This window comes from Otolemur garnettii, unplaced genomic scaffold (assembly GCF_000181295.1).
Source record: "Otolemur garnettii isolate 467f Iridium unplaced genomic scaffold, OtoGar3 scaffold00015, whole genome shotgun sequence".
NCBI classification, from domain to species: Eukaryota; Metazoa; Chordata; class Mammalia; order Primates; family Galagidae; genus Otolemur; species Otolemur garnettii.
In genome coordinates this window covers 2,936,784-2,956,147 of record NW_003852410.1, presented here as the reverse complement: position 1 = coordinate 2,956,147, position 19,364 = coordinate 2,936,784, and positions in this window count along the sequence as shown.

The following is a 19,364-nucleotide window of genomic DNA, read 5'->3' as shown; positions in this document are numbered from 1 at the left end:
TGCCTGGCAAAGTATTCCCACTCTCCCTCTCAGTCTTCATCAACCTGCTCATTCAAGTCATCAGTATTCCTGTCAGACACCCCATCAAATGACTCAACAGCAACATGCCTCCCATTTTCTGGTATAAAATTTTATTTAGAGAGTGACACACATTTTGACATTTGAGATTTTTCTCTCTTTTTTGCTGAAATTTGAAGCACAAAGGCGGAGAATTGCTGCCAGCGACTGAAGTACAAGCGTTTACCTCGGGTTCAATAATAAGATCTCATCAAGAAATATGGACAGCTGGTATCCTGACGGAAAATTTTGCCTGCATTTTTAATATTTCTGCCAAAAAGTTTGATGGCTGAAGCCAGTTCATTTTCCACAAATAATTTTTTATTCAGCAAAAGCTGTATGACGCTGGGTAATTGGGGGAAGATGAATTGAACACGTATTCCTGATTCATATAAATCAGAGCCTGGCTGGAAGGCTGTGCAGGTTGGGCCCTGCTCAAGGATGCCTTGCTGAAGGGGTGACTTGGGGACGGAGCCCAGAGCCATCCTTCCATCACCCAGGTGTGAGTGCAGCACTTCAGGAGGGCTGCACCTCTAATTCACACAAACGTGATATGGTCCTGATGGAAGCCCCTTTCAGAAAAAAATCCTGGACCTTCTCTTTGCTCTCCAGGTCAGCTAGCTGCTAGTAGCTGTTCACTATTCCCCATGCACCCTGCATCCTTTGTTATTCCTGTGTCCTCTGCTAGAAGGCCATCTCTGCTTTGCAGCCTATGACTTCACAGTCCAGGTTTTAAGTAGTGTGTGTGAGGCTGCAGGAGAAAAATATCAGTGTTTATTTTGGGCACCCTTATTGAAGCCCCAGTGGTTTCCACGATCTATCTAGGCCCCTTTCCTTTAGAAGCCCCATGCCCTTAGAGCCCCCAGGCCTGCTCTGCTTCCCCTGAGAGATCTTGGGGAATCTGGGAAGAAAAGGACTCGCACATTACAGTCCTCTGTGGTCCATTAGCATCTCCTTGGGGACTCTTGTCTTTTCCAAGACTCTTTATGGGGAATAAAAAAGAGTAAAAGGTAAAGAGCAAAAGAAAACTAATCACCCACTTCCTGACACTGTTTTTTCTCATTAGAAGGGTTGCAAACACCAAGAGGATTGCAAAAGGCTAGTGTGGATGGCCTCTGGGGGGGGGGGGGGTGATGTGCATCCTGACTTTGGTGGTGGTTACACGATTCTATGCACTTGCTGAAACTCATAAAACTGTGCATGAAAAGAATGAGTTTTGCCAGGGGTAAATTCAAAAACAAACATTTTTTTAAAATAATATGAAACCAAACCATTTATGGAAAACTTGAATGAGTGTAGCGGTTGCAAGAGTAGCAGACGAGTAGGGGGTAGTTAGGAAATTAACCTTTCTTGCAGCCCCAGCAGAGAAGAATCTTCTTGGGAGGGTTGGGAGGGGAGTGTTCAGTCTCTGAGCTGGGGAAGGAAGTGAGGGGAGCTATGCGGAGCTGAGATTCAGCCCAGTGGCACTTAGTACCTGGTGAACTGCTGTGATTTCTGCATCCTAAAATCACCAGACCTTCCGCTCGCTTCCCCTGGGACTTCTGCCCCAGATTTCGATAGCCACCACCAGAGACTGAGGTCTGGGAAAATGCTGACTCTAGGGCGACACAGGCCAGGGAGACGTGTTACTGAGATCCATGATTAGGACTCTCTCTTTGCATATTTTTCAAAATGTAGTTATATTTGGTTCAAGTAAGAATGGCAGGAATAATAGAGAAGCAAGCACAACTATATTCGGACACGACTGTGGGCCAGACATCACCTAATCTCCCCGAAATCCCCATGAGGAAGGCATTTTCGTTTTGATTTTATAGATGAGTAAAGAGAGGCTTAGAGAAACTAACTCCCGAAGGAATAAACGACAGAGCCAGGATTAAACCCAAGTACACAGAAAATTATTAAATATATAAATCCAGAGTAGTTAGGTCTCACCCTCTATTTTCCAAGGAGTTTGTGTGTTGAATGAGCATTACTGAGCTATTCTGGGCAGCTGACCCAGACCTAGTCGTGCTTTTGTGGGGAGAGGGATATTGTTCCGGACAACAACCAACCAGCACAGACAGTGGAGACCTGTCCTGGGTCACACAGGACTCTGTCACCTGAGCAAAATTAACATATGTGTCTATACAGGTTTTTTAATGCACAAAGGCTTCGGGGACAATACTTTCTATTTCAGAAAAGCAAGATATAATTTAATGTCTTTTTTGAAGACTTAGAAAGCACTTTAGAAATTTGTAGGACTCCAGGCTACCATTGTGAAGTACAGCCCTCCCCAGACAGTCAGCTCCACAGCACCACGGTGCAGAGACTCAGGTCAGCAGGGGAGCGGCTGGCTCTCCATCCTACAGGTGAGAAAACGGAAGCTTAGTGAGGGATAATCACTTTGTTATGCAGACAGCTCATGGCAGGGCTGAGTTTCAAATCCAGTTCTGTCTGACACCCAAACTCTTGCTTTTTCTATAACCCCCGAGGTTATACTGACAATGACCCCTATATCGATAAGCTAAGTTTTTAAATATGTGCGTGGGTGTGTACGTATACGTTCAGAGCTAAATTCCATCAACATGATAGTAAAGAGGGTAAAGGAATTAAGCTTTTAATTTCATTTTTCCAGGCCTTATAGCAAAATACGTTGAATCTTTGTCCCTCACTTGGTCTCATTGTTGCAGAAGAAGCAGCCTCCTCCCCTGGGGTTCCCACGGCCTGGAAACGTCAGCAGAAAGTCACAGTGCTGATGTAAAAATTAAAAACTATTTTCCCCTCCTCTGATTGAAAAGGGAGATAGGTGCACAGCCTTAAAGCTCAAAGAGCAGCCTCTGCCGACACAGCAGGTGCCTGAGAAGCACAGATACAACCTAGCATGGTAACAGCCGGTGCGTCTCAGCCTCGCTCTGTACCAGGCCCTGTGCCAAGAACCGCACACCTCTAACTCATTTCATTCTCACAGCAACCCTGGGCAGTTACCTCCCATTAACAGATGAGGAAACCAAGTCTCAGAAAAAGTGAACAATCTGTCAGCAATTTACCTGATAATGGAATTAGTCTTGAGGATGTGGACTTAGAAGAAGGTTAAAGGTTATAGCCTTACTCATAGATTTGGTGATTCCAATATACTTGTATAAATTAATACAAGTATTAATAAATTACTACTCATATAAATTAATAAATAGCATTACTAATAGATTTTGTGATTCCAATATACTTGTATAGATTTACATATGTATTGCTATGGTATATTATATAAGTCACATATATATAAAATCTAATATGCAATGTATATAATTACCTATGTGAATCAAATTACATATATATATAAACCAATATGTACTATAGTCATATACACAAGTGGTAGGGAACATTTACCCCTGGACAAGAAATCTCCACAGAAACGTGGAACTCTAGGTCGGGCTGGCAAACACACGGCACAAGTTCACATCCAATATCCACGCTGGCCATCACTAACGATCTCAGGCCGGAAAGGGACTCAGAATCCTTTTTAAAACAGTTCTTCAGGAAGCCGCAGCAATGGAGCAGAGCCACCTTGGCAAGTTCAAATCTACGTCCTAGGCCTGCTCTAGGCCTGTGACACTGAGACTGCAGCTAAAGTTGGTACTGCAGAGCCCAGGTCCCCGAGACCCCCATCAGCAGTGTGTGGGTTCCTCCAGGGCAGCATGTGGCTCCCGGTCCCCGCTCCACTGGGCAGAGTGATGAGCCCATCAACAATGAGGGGACAGGAGAGCTGATAGAGGTGACCCGAGGGGGACACTCCTCTGCTTTTCCCCACCAAGTGAAGCCCCTGACCACCAAAGTCCCCCGTGAGCAACATGTTTATGAACGTTAATGACATTTACCTTCCTAAAATAGCCGGCACTTGCGCCGAGTGGCCTGTGGAAATGAGCCTAAGTTTCCTCTCAAATTAATTTAATTAGTTCAAGAGGTGCTTTATAAAACGAAGCTAATCACTCAATATACAGAAACTCAAAAGAACACTCAGGATCTCTCCTGGAGGAATTTCCGCCTTTCACACTTTAAAACAAAACCAGAGTAGAGGCCCTGTGGGAAAGCCCCTCACTGGCGGCTACCGCTGGGGTGTGACTGGAGCCGAAACTGGCAGAGAGGAGGCTGTGGAGGCAGGGAGAGTTTCACACCAGCTCTGGAGCTGCAGAGTGGGGTGCCATCTGGAGGTCCTGTTCCCTCCCACGCCGGTGTTACTCCACCACCCAGAATAGCTCCCTTCCCTCAGTACCCATGTGGCTCCGCAAAGGCATTGGGACTGGTGCATTCATTTTGCAGATTAGGAAGCTGAAGCTCAGAGCAGGGTAGTAACATACTGACGGGCACAAAGTTGGTTTTCTTAGTTTCTCCATAAGCAACAGTGAAGTGGAGAACTCAGGGGAGAGTGATTTTACTCTAAAGCATTTCCAGGGAAAAAAAAAAAAAAAAACTAGTCACTTAGGGGAGTGGGAACGTGAGATGAGATCTAGAAAAGGTGAGATGTGGGAATCCATCCCACATGGAATGCTGGGTGGCACTGTAGAACTGTCCCTATGGGGGGAAGGACGCTCATGTGCTCAGGTCAGTTGTCTGCTGACGAATGCTGCAAGGGATATAAACTCTCAAACGCTCCCAAGCATTCTGAAGGAACTGGCACAGGGGACTCACAGCCTGTAGCACGTCTCTCTTCTTGCCAAAAGGATACAGGTGCTATCTGCTGGCACCTACCTAGGTCCACTTCCAGATGCAAAGTTTTCATTCCCTTCTGCAGCCTGCGTAGGAATTGCCCGAAACCAGGGAAGCAGCCTTGCCCACAGCTACTCCCCCAGCTAAAGGGGGTTTCATCTAACAGCTAGACAGTGTGGGGGTCCACAGCCTGGGCCCCTGGCTTCCTTAGGACAGCTCTGAAGGATTGGTCCTGTTCCTGGAAGCCAGTGTGGTCAGAACTAGCAGAGGGCTCTACAGGGTGCTGGAGGGGGTGTGCGGTCAGCCTCGGCCCTGGTGCAAAACAGCAGCAGTGTGCATTACTGTGAGCGACATGGGGCAAACTTCATTCTGTTGTCAAATCAAATTTAATTAAGCTCTGCACTCACCCAACTGGCTGGATGTATATCCAATGTCAGTCTCTTTTTAACCCATTTCTTAGAATTGAGGATGGGAATTGGAGGACTGCATGGTCTGCAGGGGTGGTGGTGGTGCCCGGGATGAAGAAGGTCAAGGGTTACAGGAGCATCACGTGAATAACTCTTCCTAAATTCTGGCCCCTCAAGGCATGAACAGGCCAGAGCTTTACAACTGACCCCCTGGTCCTCACCTGTCATGTGTTGATGGTAAATGATGACAACATAACCCTCTGCTCACTTGTCAAAATGTCTCTCTCTGCCTTCTGAAAGTACTCTGCCATATAATGCCTGCAGCCCCCCTCTTTCCCTGAGACTGGCCTCATCTTGGTCCTGCCTGATCCCAGGCTGCACCCTTGTTCCCTCACCCCCAGTGACTGGCAGGCTTGTCTTTTGGTCAGGCAGAAAGGCCCTGCCATTCCTACTCCACTAACTTCAATGCCATTCCCTCTCCTCACCTTCAAAGTAAGTCCCTGTCTCCTCCAGAAAGCTTTGTTGGCTGCTGCAATCCACACGGACCACAACACTCACGGCCATGGCCTAGAGTCATTGCTGTGCCCATGTTCCACCTTCCCAAATAGACTGTTGACTAAGAACTTAGCTAATAAAACCCCTCCGATTCTTCCACAGCACATAACATGGGAACAGAGGACGTTCTCAGAAAAAATAATGAATCCACTGGTGGCTTCTTATATATAACTTAAGAACCAACAGTGATTCCTAGCTCCAGTTCTCCTATTTTGGAATTGCAATTACAAGTTATGGGCTGAAATGTATCCATTTTTGTTCTCCATGTTTCCTCTTCAGTATCAGTTGAGCTATATTGCACCCTCCATGGGGAAAAAGGCGGACTTCTCCCACTCTCTTCCTCCACCCCTACCCCCAATCCTTTCCCAAAATGCGATAAAGTACCAGATATCACATGTCCCCTTCTGCACTGCCTCTGTTTACTGTGGGAAGCAGACCCACTGCTGCTAGACATCTGGTCCTCCAAGCAGAAAGCACAAAAGCTGTGGGTCTGGACACACCAAGCCTTGGATGCACCAAGCCCCTAAGGAGCTGATGAGAAAAGGTACAGGTCTGGCCCCAAGTAGATAATGGCTCTGCCACGCTCTGAGATAACAGGTGTGCCTGAGAAGAATGGGGCACCTGGAGGGAGAGCTTAGACAGATTGGGGAGCATGCCCCGTGGTGGGAGATTGATATGTAAACCATTTCTCATAACCTGGGAAATATAATAGCAGAATGAGGAACACAAAGGAGATTTCTGTACGTGTCAATGCCAAGGTGATCCTTAAAATCTAGAGACTTGGTTCAAATCCTGCTTCTGCCCTAAGTACCTTGGGTGACTCTCTTCAGCTCTGAGTTTCTTGTCTATATAAGAGGAATAGAAAGATTACCTTACTCTTGCAGAGAGGGTTGTTATAATGATTACAGCAAGAATGGCTGGCTGTCCACTAAGGACTGTACTCCTGGATTATAGCCCTGCACTATGCTGTGGCACCAGAGACCGTGTTTCCCAGCAATCCTATTCCTGGAAGAGGGAAGATACAAAGGAGGCCTTGAGGCATAATCTATACTTTGACAGGTGGACATTGTTTGGGCACTTAGGATAAGGGGAATTTTAGAACCTAAAGGGTCTCAGTAGCACTTGCCAAGCTACTTCCTCTGTTCTCCGGTGTAAGAAAGGCCCAGGGGGAGGAGACAGCTGTGTCAGGGCCAGGTACAGGCAGAGTTGGAGGTGATTTGGCAGTGCAATAGGAATTAGGGGTCCAAATGTCCACTGGAACTAGACTGCAAGTGGCCTTGAATGCCAGGCTAAAGAGTCCAGATTTTGCTTTTTAAGTCATGAGGCGCATTAATCAGGGATCTAGCTAGAGATGACAGAAACCTAACTGGTACTAGCTTAAGAGAACAGGGTATTCATGGACCTTACACATAATCAGACTATGAGTAGGGTTAGAGCTGGTCCTCGGGGACAAATGGCACCCAGGACCAGAATACCATCAAGAATCAAAAGTAGCAACCTCCCATTCCCCACCCCTCCCCATTCTCTCTAATCCTGTTCAATGACTTTTTATGCTTCCAACTATAGACTAAAACTATGTCTTTATTGTGTGACTTCCCAAGACAAAGGCTTCCTGAGAACACATGTCTGTCTGTTTTGCTTACTACAACACCCCCACCTCCAGCGTGGCCCCCTGCACACCTGGCACATAGCAGACACTCAGTGAGTATCTGTTGGAGAAATGACATGGATGGATCAGAGAGTTTAAGATTTTCTGGTTAGGGGCACATGAATATTTAATGTCCTAACTGCTTCAGTCCCCCTTTACAAATTCACAAATTTTTGCTAGGGTTTGAATGGCTCAATATCTCTGTGACTAATAACTCCCAGGCATCACCAACAAGCATGAACTGATTCTGCCCAGCAGAAAGTCAGAAGCTGGAGTCCAGAGGAGTCATCTTGTAGTAGTACCACTGGAAGGAGACCGGCCGGCCTGAGGTGAGACGCTCTAACAACTCCAGGGGGCATCTTTGAAATGCCTACAGTCTCTGCCTCAGTAACACATCATATACCTTGAGCCAGACTACATCCTTGACGACTCTGAGGGGAATAGGATGTCCTTAAGTCACATAAAGGGCCACATAGATATTTTCTCAACCGTGTTGTGCAAATGGAAGTCCCTGGGGAACTTCTCTGCAAGTCACCACCTAAGCATAACCAAGACACCTTTAACCTCCTTTTAGACCATTGTTGGATGCTAAAATTATGTCCTTCTTTCTCTGTTCTGAGGTCCTGCCAGGTCCTTTGGTTTTGCCAAGGCAGAAATGGTTCGAATGTACTGGAGAGTTCCACATCTGTTCTCCCTGGGATCACGTGACAAAAGATGATCACAGCCCTATTTTGAGCCTTTTTGTCTGAAATAGCCTTCCCTATTTTTACTGCCATTTGAATAAAAACAGCCAAAGTTATTTCTGGCTCAAGACAAAGACTCATCACACAATGTTCTGAGTGGGTTGACTTTTTTAGCCACTCCACCCCCACCTGTCTTTGACCTCTCATATTTTCACCTTGATATGCTGAATACTTTTTCTTCTGTTGCTCTGAGAATAAATGAGGTAGCACAGTGTTCTTTCGTATTTATTTTCTTTCCATTTTTATGGTTTGATAGACGTTTTTGTTAGAACAGTTAAATCCCACTGGAAGTCACAGAGCCATGTGGGCATAATGGCACATTACACAGCAATATGTCATGGCTTTGTCCATTTTAAGGAAACCTATTTGGCTAAAAGTAGGAAATAAAAAGAGTTAAGTAGCAGAGATAAGAACATTCCCCAATTTTCTCAACAGACAGAATGATTTTTCTTGGGAAGGCAGAGAGAATTTCCTGTAGATGACATGTTAATGCAGTTACTTGCTATAATCACAGAGCCTTTCAGGTGAATCCAAAATATCTTTCATCATATGCTGGGGTAAAATAATGGTAGAAACAGGCTGTAGGTGGTAGAAACAAATTACTGTGGTTCACCTCACTAGCTTTGTTCTTAGGCCGAAGCTCTGCCAGTATTATGGCATTATTAGTTTGTGCTGATCCATTCCTAAATCTCATCTGGCCCCACTTGGAACCAACAATTAACCAGCAGTTAACCAGGATATAATTTCTACCTGTGGTTATCATAAACATGAGGTTCAAATTTATCATTCATCCAAAGTCTTTATTGAACAGCAATAGGGTAAAAATATACATGCTAGGAACTGAGGGGACACAAGCGAGATGAATTTTCTGCCCTTTAGACACTGTCAGTCTAAAAGGATAAAGAGGAAAAAGTTCATTAACATGCTATGAAAATAAGCGCCCTTGAAGGTAAGAAGGAGTGATGGATGGAGCAAAGATTAAAATCCATAGACACAGACTTGGTTTGAGTCTCAGCCTGAACATAGTCTCAGTCAGCTATTACTGCAATAATACTGTGTAACAAGCATCCGAAAAAGTTTCAAATCTGAGTTCAGCCAAATGAGCTGAAACAAAAGAAGTTTCAAAGCTTACAATAAACATTTATCTCATGCTGCAGAACTGGTGGGCTTTGGCTAATCTAGACTGTGCTCTTTCTAGATTCCCAAACATGGATCTAGATCCTGGCTTGGCTCTATAACTTCTCACAAATCCCTCACCTTCTTGAGCCACCTGAGAAATATTCTCATTACAAAAGAAAGGCATAGGACCTCTGGCTTTGGCCACATGAGCCTTATGAACTGTATTAATGATGGAGGAACAATTTCTTTATAGAAAAATCCATATATGAAAGTTGTAATTTCCAAACATAAAGGATAATACACAGATGAAAGCAAGTAAAATCCTTCCAGTCCCTATCTCCCTTCCTTTCTCTCTTTCTTTTCTGGGGTTTATTCTGATGTGTAGAATTTGTATTAGAATAACTACTACAACTATCGTGAGAATGACATAATACTTTCAAAGCTTGTGTAGTACTCGAAGTGTGATGACCTTGCAGAGATGCATTTTGTTTCACAATGTTCCTTCCAAGGATTTGAGGGTATAGAGTGCTCTGGAAGCTAATTCAAAGTAGAGAAAATAAAAGTATTCTAAGGACAAAATACCACAGACCTTAGGAGTCTGGAGCGTAGTGAGAGAAAAAAGTTTTAAGTAGAAGAACTGAACAAGAATGTGCTGAGCTGGGGTTTAATTAGGATGCAGGATTAGAAAAATAATTTACTTTGGTGAGGAATGGTGGATAAGTCTATGGGAATATAATGATTGATGTTAAATTTTAAGTTGTCTATAATATACTGCACTGAGTTACTGTACATTTTTTTAAAAGTCTGCCCCACACAGAAGTCTTCTCTAAGTGAATTTGGAGGGAAGGAAGGAATACAGGAATACAGTAAAGTACAGTTGATGTTTGAATAACACAACTGGATTAGGTGGGAATTTTCTCTAGTTTGTGTTATTGTAAGAATGTATATTATAATGCATATAACACAAAACAAGTGTTGATTGTTTATGTTATCAGTAAGGCTTCTGGTCAACTATAGGTGATTAGTAGTTAGGGTTTTGGAATGCTAAAAGTTACATGAAGATTTTTGACCATAAGAGGGGGTTGGTGTCCCTAATCCTCACATTGTTCAAGAGTCAACTGAAATCACGAAGACGGGAGGTGCAAGATGCAAGACAGAGCAAAAATAGATAATTAGGCAGCTGGGAGGAATCCGAGCAAAAGGAAAAATCATAGAACCACAGGTCTCTCAAAGAACTCTTGGATTCTAGGCTGTCTCCAAACTTCTCAACTCTCCTTAGTTTCCCTTCGATTCCTGTTGGGAACTGCTGCTCTTCCCCTGGCTGTTGGGCTTATCAAACACATGGCCTTTCTTTTCTATTCCCCTGGGTAGAGGAAAGACCCACAACACAAAATGTTCAACACAGAGTCTCTAGCCTCCTGAGCGTAGTAGCTGGTCCAGGCTGGACACCAGGCTCAATCTAAGCTCTATGCAATGAGAATACTAGAAGAAAGAGGCTTCTTTCTTTGAGGAGTTATAAAAACCAAGGACCTTATATAAGCCCAGATACTCGGGTGCCCATCTTTTCTACTTTTTGGATAGAACTTGCCTGAGAGTAAAGCTATAATAATATAGCACAGTGGTTCGCAACCTTCCTAATGCTACAACCCTTTAATACAGTTCCTGTGGTTGAGAACTGCTGGTATAGCAGAAAGCAGAGGCAAGAGATGGAGAATGCGAGAGCCTTGGTGCCAGTCTTTGAACCCATGGATTCAGCCATAACTGAAGTCCCATGTATACCTGTGGACTCCAGATGTGGACTTCAGAGAGGATCCTATCACTTACAAGCAACAGAATTCCTGTCTTACATCCCCAAGGTACATACATGCTGACTTACAAAGTCTACCTGTACAGCACAGCTGGCAAACTTTTTCTGCAAAGAGCCTGATAGCAAATATGTTAGCCCCCTGTCAGCTCCCCACCCCTGCTATTATAGCACGGAAATAGCCATGAACAGTTTGTGAATAAATGAGCATGCATATGTCCCAATAAAATTTTGTTTACAAAAACAGGTTGAACAAATTTCGTTCTCATGCTATAGTTTGCTGACTTCTGTTCTATGGATACCTTAGATGACATCTTTCAGAAATGACATCTGAATTTGTATATCTGAACATTGAGGAGGGAGAACACTTTATAGGGGTCTAGGGATGGCTTTATAAAAGTTATTGCCATAGTAAAAGGCTTGCTTATTTTTTAACATGGCATAAAAGATTCTACAAGAATTATGAAATATTTCCTTTTGCCCATTCTAACTGTGGAGTGAAACTCAGGAAACATCAAGGCTTCATGAAACATAGCTATCACTGGACTTGCTAGGCCCAAATCCAGTGAAACTAAAGATTGGTTGATAGTCTAATCAGTATTGACTCCGTTAAAAAATCATGCTGTCTCAGTTACAATTTTGTATTCTGTTTTTGATGATGACTCTTACCATCCCAGGATATTCACCAAGCTTTGCATTATCCCTTTGGCAAAAGACTTAAATAAAACTTTCCTTCCAGATCATTAATTATTTCACTGTCTAATTGGTTGATTTTCTAAGACAGATTTTCCCCCTTGAAATAGGTCTTAGCTCTTTGTGGCCAATGATGCACGTGGATAAAACATTTGCCTCATTAGTTTTATTCCACACAGTCAGAAATGGTCATTAGAAACATACAGAGGAATCAATTCAAAGATGCCTTTGGCTGTCAGTCATGAGCAGAAAAAAGTCAAGTTTACATGCATCCGACAAGTACAATTGCAGAAAAACCAGAAACAAAGCTCAGCCTTCTACCATCTACCTGTCCTATCTACTACTGTCATGAGTTCTGGATGTTTCTGCTTGGGTCACATCCCATTAGTTTGAGTCTGACCAAGTCCTAGAACTTTCTAGGATGACAGCTGTCTTTCTGGGGGCCTCAGAATCATGAGAGCTGATATCCAGCTCCGACAAGACTCTGACTGTGGCCTTTATCTGGCCAGTCAGCCTACCTCATACACTTATGTTGAATCTTTTCTGAATTCATAGCCCCAGATACACATGTTCCCTCCAGACCAGAGACATTTTTCCTGATGTCTCTCTGAGGCCAGAGGCTGGTAGAAAGAACTTAGTCTCTGGATCTGAGACATGTCAACTGTGTTTACTGCCTCCAGGCCTTAGGCCTTCAAAGTCTTAAACCTACTGGCTTCCTAGATATCCAGTCTGCCTCTCCACACCTCAGATCAGGCATCAGCTGCATTTCCTAGCAAAATCCCAGAATTCAAGGGCTCCTCATTTCCTCTGTGTCTTTGTTATTACAACCTCCATGTTTAGCACAGTGCCTGACACATAGTGGAGGCCGATAAGTATTAGCTGGATGCATAGGCAAAGGGATGTTTTGGTACCTTGCACGTGCCCCTCAACTGACAGATGGTTGGAGTAGAATAGGACACAGTTTGGCAAATATCCATTCCCTTCTTCCTCCCAACTAACTCCTCCCAAAAGGGACTCACCTGCTTGACTGACATTAGGCTTTACCACATGATTTTCTCTGTTTTCAATCTGGGCAGATTATACTTCCCCATTCCCTGTGTATGAGCATGGCCTTTTAACTTGCATCATGTGATGGAATACACTGAAGGTAGGATTCAGTAAATTGGAAATGAGGATGATTGGAGGACACAGGGGCTTCAATGGCAAAGCACGCATTTATATATACTTACCAAAGACTATGGGACAGAGGATGCTCTGATCATTTAGCTCTGCCTCCTCACACATCTGATGTGATGGAAACTTTTACAACATGACTTCCTCTCTTCTGCATCTGTCATCAGCATGAGCAGAACTCTCATTCCTCCGTGGGTAGCTGCTGCTCTTTTTGTCTGGGCTCTGCAATGAACAGGTATGGAGCTACCCTGAGCCCAAACTACAGTAAACAGCCAAGCCCAGCTAGATTTGCACTGTGAACCTCAGCCAACCCACCACCAGGTAAGCAAGCATAACTGACTACTATTTTAAACCACTGAGTTTGGAATGCTTTGTTACACAGCGTTACTGTAATGCTGAATAATGCACACATCCACTACCATCAGAAACTGTAACAGCACTGTCACTATTGCTGTCATTGCTATCATCATGAGATAGACCCCAAGCACATGACATTGTTCATTTGCAGAAGCTGTACTTAGGATGAGAAGACAGAGGGAACCAGTGGCAGTCTTGGTGCCTCAATAGCAAACATTATAAATAAGGGGAGATGCTAGAAAAGTTAGAGACCCACAGGGGTTTCTTGTTGAGCACAAAACAGTGTGGAGGACCTGCTTTGACGGTAAAAGCTGTTACTTGGAGGAAATCCTCTCTCTGCGGAGGAGGAAAACACACACTCCATATTTTCTTTTTCTTTTTGCTTCTGGATACTGGAAATGTTTTATTCCCTCTGTACTGTGTGCAGGGCTGTTTATCATGTGCTAAAATGTTATGGCAAAACATCAATTGAAAATGGGAATCAATAATCCTTCCCAAAGAATACAGGCTAAATTTTATCTTGTACTATTTGTGAAACAAAGGATTTTTTCCCTAATGAAAAAAAACCCCAAATTAAGAAAAAATTGCAAAGGAGTTATTCACTTATATTGAGAGAATGTACCACTTCAGAATACATTAGTGCTTTTAATGTAGATAAGCTTGGTAACACCAGGGCCTAAACTTTTTTCTTTTTGAGAATTGCTCTTTCATGTGCTTAGTATGCTCATTATAAATCCTTTCCCTTAACTAATCATATGATGCTGAAAGTCCTATCTTGGTTGAACATACAGAGTTTAGGAATATTCCATAATTCATAGTGGCATTAATTCAAAATGACTTTATCATCAATCTAAATTAATAAAGTTTTACTATAAATACTAATATAAGATTCAGAAAAATGCTCATCTTTTATTCTAAAAATATTTTTCAAAACTGTACAATTTCAGTATGTCTTTTTCTATTAAATCATAAACACATGCATGTATACATTAATGCATTTATGGGGTACAATGTGCTGATTTCATATAGAATTAGGAACACTTACATCACACTGGTTAATATATACCTCATCTTGTTTACTTAATTGTTGTGTTAAGACATTTATACCCTATGCTAATAGATCCAACATGTACCCTTGCATTATGCACCATAATTGTGATCGCACCATTCACCCTCCCTCCATCTGACCTCCCCCTCCCCTCTTATCCCCCCCTCCTCTCTCCTTCATCTTGGGCCATAGTTGTGATCTATTCTTCATGTGAAAGTGGGACACTCCATATATTCTTTGCACTTCTACATGAAGTGCAGAAATCTATTCAATTTCTTCTTTGAAATTAGTGCTTCCAAAGGTCCTCACAGCCTTGAGTGGGTACAGCCGGTTTAACAATAGCTTCCATTGGTATTAAGATGTAAATCCAGGTATTTATCAGGATCCTAGGCTACCAGAAGTGGTAACTATTAAACGCAAGCCCAAACAAGTCCTTCCAATCAGTATTGGTTTCCAAAGCTAAAAGTGAGCCTTGCATATTCATTCCCCCTCCTTTCTCTTTTATGGCGTTTCTCAAAAAAGAAAGAGAGAGAGAAAGAGGAGAAGAAGAAGGAGAAGGAGAAGGAGAAGAGGAAGAGGAGGAGGAGGAGGGGAGGGGAGGGGAGGGGAAGGGAAGGGAAGGGAAGGGAAGGGAAGGGAAGGGAAAGGAAAGGAAAGGAAAGGAAAGGAAAGGAAAGGAAAGGAAAGGAAAGGAAAGGAAAGGAAAGGAAAAAGAAAAGAGAAGAAAAATGAAAATGGCTTTTTGTTTGAATTCCCTTGAAGACTCATTTGCTGAGGCAAGTATCATTGGCTCTTATAAACATGCAAAATTCATTTAACTGATCTCCGACTGTTCTGAGAAATTGGAACCTAAAGCCTTGTAGCAAATTGTCTCAAACGGATCATGGAATGTGAAATGCATGTTACATAGGCAGAATTGCTTTCATAACAACTCAGTGAAAAAACAATTGCTGGAGCTCTGGTGCTGTGGGTTAGAGCCCTGCCATCTGCCATCTTGATAGGGACATCACCCCAAAGCTTAGGGTAGATGCTGCAGGTAGGATTCAGTAAACCGAGGTTGAGGATAATTGGAGGACATGGAGGCCTAAATGGCAACTCACACATTTACATAGACTTACCCAAGACTTTGTGACAAAGGTTGCTCTGATCATTTAGCTCTGTTCCTCATACATCTGCCTCTTTCTCCACCTTCGAAAGAAGTATCAACGTGAGCCAAGGGACCCAAACTGTGCATCTCAGCATGTTGACTAGTGCATGCTGGCTTTTCCTGAGTGTGCCACATAAGTAAAGGCAGATGTCCTTGGGCATCTTTCTACCTCCTTCCTTCTTGTCATTTAGTTCCCTGGGAGACCTCATCTACTCCACAGCTCATGACTATTAAAACTTTAATTCCAGCCTAATTTCTCTCTTAAGCAAAATTCACATGTCAAGTACCTGAACGTGGATAATCCATAAGCCTTCAGACTCAACATGACCCAAGTAGAACTCATTCATTCTTCTCAAATGTATGTCCCTGCCTTGCTCACACTGGGTAAGGGCATCAGTTCAAGCTCAGGATCCCAGAATCATTCTTTACTCTTCCCTTTCTTCCATTGTCAGAGTCAACATGATGCCAAAAGGTGCAATTTCTACTCTACTAACCTATATTTGCCATTCTTTCCAGCAAACTTCCCATCTGTTCATTCATTCATCCAATATTTGCTGATTCCCTATTCTGTACTGGACATTGCTCTAGGTGATTTAAGGTATAGTAGTGAGCAAACAGACAAAGAGCTCTAGCCTTGAGGAGCTACATTTTCATGAAGACACAATAGACAATAAATACAAATATAGCATGCTAGAAGGTGATGTGTGCACAAAAAAGTAAAAAGAGAGTCAAGGAAGTGGTGATCTGAGCTGGGGAAGGACAGAGGCAGTGCTGGATGTGGTGGGCAGGCAGAGAAAGGCTCCCTGACAAGATGAGGTTTGAGCAAGGATATGAAGGTGTAGAGGGAGTGATCCAAGCAGGTGTCGGAGGCAAGCAGGAGCAGGCTAGCTGGAGCTGAAGCCTAAAGGATAGCTGAAGGGTGCAGGGATGGAGATGATGAGGGAAGAAGAGTTGATGAAATTTCATGATTGGAAAAATGTCATCAAAGAGAATTTTGGAGTTGCCCTTGAAGAATCAATGAGTAACTGAAAGGGTGGAGTTGCCATCAACTGAGATGGGAAAGCCCAAGGGGGTGGAGCAGGTGTGGGGACATAAGCTCAGGAATTCGGCCTTGCTTATGCTGAGTTTGAGTGTCTACCAGGCAGGTGAGGGGAGACATCCAGTACATAGTTGGCTACAAGGGCTAGAATCTAAGAGAGAGGTTCAGATCAGAGACATGGCTCAGGGCCAAGTTCATATACCATAGTTCACCTGCATTATTGCAATGATCTCTTACGTGGGCTTCCCGCCTTCATTTCTACATTTTCGACACCTGCCCTCCACATCCCTGCCAGAGAAATCTTTGTAAAACCAGAATCAATTTCATTTCTCACCTGCTTACAAATCTCTACTTTCTCTCTAAATACCAAATCCAATCCAGTGGTGCCACAGCATGGCACCCAGCCCTCTCTCAGCCTTTTCTCATTAACACCAACCGTACAGGCATGGTACACCAGCTCCTGAGCCCACCGATAGTTAGGGGTGGCTGTCATCTCTCTGAGTGTTTGCCCATGTTCTCAGGAACTGAAATACTACCCTTCCCTTATATTCCTGGCAAATCCACTTATCCTTTCTAATGGATGTCGCCTCTGCTAGACCTTGTCCTGCATCTCTTAGCAGAATTAATTAACTTCCCCTCCATCTTGCCTTTGCGCTTTATACGTTCCTCAAGTGGTGAAACAGCTTTCTATTCATAACCAACACAATAGTTAGATACTATTTTATTCAACTCTCTAAGTCAGCTGCTAGCATAGTGTATAACAAAAGTGCATCCAATTGCAATGAACCAAAATAAATCCAGCTGCCTTGTGAACACACACATCATGTAAGCACAATCTGGAATCCTAGGGCCATGGGACGGGGAGTGGAGAGTGGTGGTCTCCACCATGTGGGCAAGCCAGAGGCCCATCATCAGGGTGGAGTCTCTGACAGGTATCCGACAGTCTCCAAGCCTGCAGCAAGGAGGAGCTCCCCCTCCACTCCCTCCTCCTGGAATCCTGGCAGAGAAGAGCAGGGGAGGTAATAGGCTTCAGTTCTAACAGTAGGGGCTTTGTTTAGGCATAAAGAATGTCCTCATTAAAGCAAGAAATGAGATGGAACTTGCAGAGACACATTAAGGGAAATAGAAAAATGCTCTCTGGATTCATCAGGCACCAGGGACATCAGCCCGCACCTCAGTTCATCACTTTGTTTTCCCCATATATTTACAAAGCATCCTCCAGCTCAGTTCTGCAGTTGCTCAAGAAACAGCCCTCCCACTCCCGGGTCCGCACAGACACCTTCTTTGGTCTTCCCTTTGCCAGCTTCTGTGATCCTCCAACATTTAACATGACCAACCTCCCAGTCCCAGACCAGCCCCTTCTTCAAAGGTCCTTTGAAAATTTAGCACTTAAAATTAAAGCAAAACAAAAAAAGCAAAACTCTTCCCCAGTTGAGTGGAAGAGGAGATGAGAGAAACCCCTTCACATCCCAATTGTATAAGAACTGCCACTTTCTACTAAAGAAATAATCACCCGCAAAGTTAACTGTGCTCTGCTCTGGGATTTGGGGGCTGATTTCTGATTATTATGAACGTTGAAGACTACAGAGAGGCTCTGAGTCCTGAATACCATAAATGAGGCTCTTTGGGAGAAAAGCAAAACAAGAGTGACTCTGAGAGGAGATTTATTCTTCGTAGGTTTCAGGTCTTAATTGCTTCTGTGAAAATAGGGTGAAGGATGGGGAAGCTCCAACCTGACTCTCCTGCAAACCCAAATCAAAAGTCTAAGATTCAAACAGGGCAAAGGAGAGGCCGCCCCACGAGGACAGGAGATTTTGTTTGCTTCGCTCACCTTCATAGCCCCGGCCCCCAGAACAATGCCTGGCACAGAGTTAGTGCTCCCTAAAACGTTGTTTAGTAAACAATGAAGCAGGGGACTTCAAAATTCAAGGGGGACGGAAGGGTGAGAAGCCAAAAATCATATGCCATGGTAAGGAGCCAAGAAGTCATCAAACATTTTCATCTGATTAAACAGTCTTCAAAAAGGATGAACAAGCAAAATAATGAGGTGTCCATTTGGCCTCTAGCAGGTTTATGTTAATGTGAGCACAGATTGAAGAGCAAGGTTAATGAAAAAACCCAGTCAAGTACTTAATATTCACCAAAGGTAGCAATCTCAGAAATAGTCCAGTTTTTCTCCCCCTTCTCTTTTCTTTCTCTCTCCTTCCCTCCTTTCTTTTCTTCTCCCCCTCTTCCTCTTCCTCTCCTTCTTCCTCTCCTCCCCCTCCCTCTCTCGTGTCTTCCTCTTACTCATTTGCTGTCCATAGCCAACCTGCCACTACAGCTTGTGATTCCCACCTTTGCTCTGAGTCCTTTCTGTCACAGTCTTTCCCTCTTTCTCCTGCAACACTTTTCCAGCAGCCTCTTGCCCCCAGCCTCTGCTCTGTGGGCACATCCTTTCTCCATTCTGCTGCCCTCTGTCACCTATCTGACCACAAACCATAAAGGCCCCTCCTTGCTGCAAACACACCATCGAAGCATTCTGGAGTCATTAAAACCCTCTTCCCCACCCCACCCCCAGCTAACACCCAGCACACCCCACAGGACCCTACGTGTGAACTGCCCCTCCCCACCACTTGTCTGTTTGGCAAACTCCTCATCCTTCCTAGCCAAAATGTTGTAAGGACTTAGTAGTAAGTGAGTCCTAAAATCTCTGGACCCTTATGCCACCCAGCACACCTAAAAGCAGCACTTTGGGGTTGGCATTTTTCCAAAAGCCTCAAAGAATTCCTGGTTTCAAATATGTAAGAGCAAAAAAAATATGATAGGGCGGCACTTGTGGCTCAAGGAGTAGGGCGCCAACCCCATATACCAGAGGCGGCAGATTCAACCCAGCCCCAGCCAAAAACTGAGAA